Below are 5,708 nucleotides of genomic sequence, written 5' to 3' on the forward strand. Positions count from 1 at the left end.
TTGCTGTGTTCCAAGAAATGAGAAAGGCAACTGATTTTTGAGGTTTCAAAAGGGAAGTGGGCCAGGTTATGAATTGGGCTTGAGAAAAACATTGGGCTGGTTTGGAGATTAAAAAGATGGTCAAGAATTGAGTTTAAATAGTGACCTTTTGCATTTCAATTGTAACCACAATTTGTAGGAATGGTCAATTCAACTCAAATTAAGATCATCTCGTTTAAATCAAAGCCAATCTTAAAAATCCAACTAAATTAAAATAAGCTTGAGAAAATAAATCAAATATTCAACTAACTAATTAAGATTCTTGACTTAATAGAGTAAAATATTTATTTGTCAAAGCGTACTAATTATAGTAATAAAACTACGTACTTAATTGAGGCATTTGTCTTTAAATTGATTTTCAAAAATGATAAAATAGGCATAATTAATAATTATAGTTATACGTAAATATACATAATATATTAGGGTATTTTGCCAAATGAAATGGCAAAATATCACCAAAAGCAGTATTAGAAAGTATTTTTAGATTTTTGAATAATTCTTTTACTCTGTTTGTCATTCAAGAAGTTTGACTAGTTAATTCAAATTTTTGGAGGGCAAAAATTGGGTGTCAACAACTGCCTCTTCGTTGTTCGAGGATGGCGGAGCCGTCCCCGAGCAACAAAATTTGATAAACCCGATTTTTGTCCGATCAAATCAACTCATCTATTAAGTTAAAAGCGCCTGCGGTTTTGAAAATTACGGCCGGACCTTAGCATTGGGGTTCCTACATATATCAGGCTATATGAGAATTCAGGCAATTTGTAGTTCGACTCGAATTATTTGAAAACTTTCAAACTAGTCCCAGTGTTAGATTTATGAGACTGGGAGCTTGGGACATAATTGGGGGGATTTTGGATCACGGTCGGGCTCTAATATTGAGGTCGCCTATATATCCCTACCCTCGGGAATCAGGTCGTATGTAGTTCGACTCATTTAGTAGAAAAGGATATTCCTTATGCGGAAGTAACCTTTGGTTTGATATAGATGACTACCAACTTCTGAATACGGAAAAAAGGCTTGCAATTTCTAAGATATGAATGTGGCATGCTTCAGACTCATAATTAAGTCCTTGCACAGACATAATTTCGTATACTTAAAGTATGTCGTCACCTCAATTTTAAAAAAAAAACTGATGATGCCCCTGTGTAGATACTAGGTGCGAAACTCAAAGATAACGACTCTTGTCTTCTTAACAGGGTCGTTTTGACATGAAAAAGAATACCTGCATGCCTTCTACAGGGGTGTAGTTTGAATAGTGGTGAAAGGTGATCCTCAACTCTCGCCCGAAGAGTCTGCTCTTCTCTTCTGTAATGTGCCCCGGTTCGCTGCTGAGAAACCACGTTGCTCCGCATGAGTCTGGATCTAGTTCAGTTGGCCTGCTCCTTCTAGTGGCTTTGGACCTGTTTCCATGGGTTGCCAGCATTGCCGATGGCCTTTGTGGAAGTTTGTATGAATGGCCCTTCTGGCTGTTTGTATGAATGGTCCTTTTGGCTATTTGAATGAATGACCCTTTTGGCTGTTTGTATGAATGGCCCTTGTGGCTGTTTGTATGAATGGCCCTTTTGGTTGTTTGAATGAATGGCCCTTTTGGTTGTTTGAATGAATGGCCCTTTTGGTTGTTTGTATGACTGGCCTTTTTGGCTGTTTGTATGGATGGCCTTTTTGGCAGTTTATATGAATGACCCTTTTGGCTGTTTGTATGAATGACCCTTTTGGCAGTTTTGTATGAAGGGCCTTTTTGACAGTTTTGTATAAATGGTCCTTTTGACATGCAGATGACAGATATGGCTCTCGCGGCTAGATGATCTTTCTTTCATCCATAGTGTGGGTTGTGACCCTTATGGTCGGATATGCCCCTTTGTCTTTGTCATGACCCTTTTGGTCGAATATGTCTTTACGCCCATTCATTATGACCCTTTTGGCCTGATATGTCTTTGTCATTCACTCTTTGTGTGACCCTTATGATCAGATAGGTCTTTGTCGTTCATTCTTTGTATGACCCTTATGGTCAGATATGTTTTTGTCGTTTATTCTTGTATGACCCTCATGGTCATATATGTCTTTTCGTGTTCATTTGTTGTATGACCCTTGTGGTCAGATATGTATTTTCTCGTTCATTTGTTTTGTTGACCCTTTTGGTCGAATACTTCTTTCCCATTCATTTATTTTGTTGACCCTTTTGGTCAAATGTATTTTTATGCTCATTGTCCTGACCCTTTTGGTCGGCTATATCTTTGTGCTCATTGTCCTAACCCTTTTGGTCAGATAAATCTTTGTCATTCATCCTTTGTGACCCTTTTGGTCCACTGCGCCTTTGTCATTTCTCCATCTTATGACACTTTGGTCAGCGGTGTCTCTGTCATTCATCCATCTTGTGACCCTTTCGATCAGCTACTTCCTTAAAGCCAATGCGCCTTTCCTTCATTTGCTGAGCCTCTTAGTCGGGCATGTTTCTTACTCTTTCCTCGTGCGATCCATCTCTGGTGTTACATCCCGTACTTTTGTATGTTGGATTTGTTGTAAGTTAATTGATATAAGTTCAAGACAAGATTACTTTTGAGATTATAAGTAAGTAAGTGTCATGAAGGTTAGAGGTTAAGTGAAGGAGGGCAAGTTTCATCAATGTAATACCTCGAGGTTTCGGGCTATGGTTCGAACTGATCGACATATTTAAGTAAACCCGAGCTTTGGATAATTTTTGTCATATTAAAGTATACAAATAAAGAGCTCTCTGTATAAAAATGCGGTGTCCCGAAATGATTTAAGACTCTGAAGTATGACGACGGTGACTGGAAAGTTATGTGTATGACAAAAGAGGCTATGGACTAGTATTATATTACGAGATCATGATAATGAGTATACAAAATGTGTTAGAAGTGATTCATTATTTAAGTAAATTGAGAGCAAGAATTAATTATGTGTGTAATTAGTTAAATGTTTTTTAGGGTGTAGGGGAACAAGAAACAGGAGGAAAGTAATGTTACTAGATAATTAATGGAGACAAGCTTTACACGTGGATACTCTATAGAAAAGTGAGGACATGAGTCACTTTTATACATTAAGTGATCTGTTTTCTTACTCTTAGGAGGTGTCCAATTCACAATTGCTGGATAAAAGAATGGACCCCATGGTCCATTAAGTACTTATGACATTTGATGTTTCATTTTTTTAAATGATTTCTCTTGATAAAAAGGTGAATAGCAACCTATAGAGCTTCATCTAGCTTAGGAATTTTTCGTAACCTTTGCAGCAACGTTATTCAATGAACATATATACAACACCGTTATTAAATTTTATTACGGGTTGTTACATCCCGTGTTTTCATGCAATGGAAAGCGTGCGAGTTAAATAAAATTAGTAATGGAAATGAGGTTATTCCCTAAGCCTATAGGTGGTTAGAATAATGGCACAGATGTGTTATGAAGTTAAACAAATCTAAGAATATAAGTTTTGTCGAGGTTCGAAACTTATTTGATGAAATACGGTCCAAGCTATAATATCCCGTATTGTTGGAATGGAAAAATTTAATCGTCCAATATGAGAAAAATTACTCGAGCCCGGAGAATTCGATGATATTCAAGGATGAAAATCGAGAGCTCGGTGTACAAAGAATTTGAGGTCCCGAAATAATTTAAGACTTAACAAGTGTGACCACGGTGACTGAGAATAATATTTTATGTGTACCAAAAGGGACTATGGACTAGTGCTATGTCACATAATCATGGCAATGATTATATGAAGTGTATTAAAAATAATTGTGATTAAAGTGAACTGAGATCAAGAAATCAATTATGTGTGTAACCGGTCAAATGGGGAGATGTCAATCACATTTTAGAATTTTTAATTACAAATTTTGTAGCAGTCGTGTATGATTTAACATTACACAAGTATTGATTAATAAATCCAAGAATGAGGAATATTGGTGAAAGTGGTCATTGGCTCAAAGTATATAAACGGTGGCATAAAGGAAAAGGGACAAGGTTAATGTTTTAATCATTTAAAAAGGCCAAACTTTGTACACTTGGAAGTAATTTAGCTGTGCACTCTTCAAGTGGTGCCAGCAATTAAGTGGTTGCCCAAAGGCACATATATACATAGAGATAAACATGGGCTATACATAGAGGAAAATAGACCATTTCAGTGAACACAAAGATGTATCCAAGCCTCATTTTGTCCTTCTTAGAAGGAGAACGACCCTCTGTTTTGGCCATTTTCTCTGAAATAACGCAGCAGCTACTCTTATTATTTCCAAGCTCGTGGTGACGTGAAAAATAGGAGGGCTGTCCGTGGAAACAACCTCAAGGAATGGCAACAACCAGAAGAAATCTTCAAGAGTTAGTTTCAAAGTTTAATCTTAGTGTTGGAACCCCAAGAAGTAAATTCTCTACCCTACTCTCAAATATGATTATGGATAAGTATTTGAAATATTTGATTTGATTTTTATACCAGCTATTGCAATGGGTATTAATGATTTGGGTTCTTAAAAGGAGAAATGATTTGAACTGCTGAGTTATGGGTTGGAGTAATTGTTTGACTCCTAGATGATGAAACAGATTGCTATATATCTAAAAATGGCATCTTATGTTGGAAAGCATAATGGGTATTAAGTGTTGAAAGACCACTGTTGAACGTAGTTAAGCTTTAAGCCCACTAGATATTCGGTGAAATGTAGTAGTGACCCAATTATTGAAATTTCGGTTCGATTGTGACGTAAAAGATTTATATGGTGTAGATTAATGTTCGTTGGGTCATCTGGGACTCGTGGCACTCTCGTTAGCCTAGGAAGAAATTGAGGTATGTAAAGTTAACCCTTCTTTCTTTTTGGCATGATCTTTATGAAACGAACAGACGATGTGTATATGGTTCCAAGGAAATTCCTATTCTTAGAGGCACTAGGATGGCTAATGTTATTGATTCCCAGAACTTACTTTATTATGTTTTGATACGTACATATGGTTCCAGAGTTCTATTTTGATATAATTCACAGTGACATTCGAAAAGTATTTGCTATGACTATTGTCTTGATTTGCAATTGATGGTTCGTTTTGATTATTCCAGTGAGTCTCAGATATGATTTAAATTGCATATAGTGGCTCACTACTCTGCTCTTGCGTGCCTCAATATGTCTTTCACTGAGTCCTGGGCCAGGACACGTTTTCGTGCACAGTTTCACTACATTGTTCACCGAGTCCCTCACTAGAGGGCCGGGACACGTTATATATATATATATATATATATATATATATATATGATGTGATGATATGATGGTGTGATGATGTGATGGTGTGATGATGTGATTATGGCGCCAAGGATGGTATGTGGCGACCTTATTCACCGAGTCCCTCACTAGAGGGCCGGGACACGTTATATATATGATATATGATATTGATATGCGTGATTTTCATTTCATAAGGCAAGTGTATTGATGTTTAAAAAGTCATACTTGTTTCTGATAATCTCTATTTCAGTTATGATCCTCTCTACTGTATTTCATGCTTTATATACTCAGTACATATTCCGTACTGACCCCCCTTTCTTCGGGGGGCTGCGTTTCATGCCCGCAGGTACAGATAGTCGGTTTGGTGACCCTTCAGCATAGGACTTCTACTCAGCTGTCTCGGAGAGCTCCATTGTTCCGGAGTTTAGACTTTTGGTACAGATCTTATGAT

Source organism: Lycium barbarum, chromosome 2, assembly GCF_019175385.1.
Source record: "Lycium barbarum isolate Lr01 chromosome 2, ASM1917538v2, whole genome shotgun sequence".
NCBI lineage: Eukaryota > Viridiplantae > Streptophyta > Magnoliopsida > Solanales > Solanaceae > Lycium > Lycium barbarum.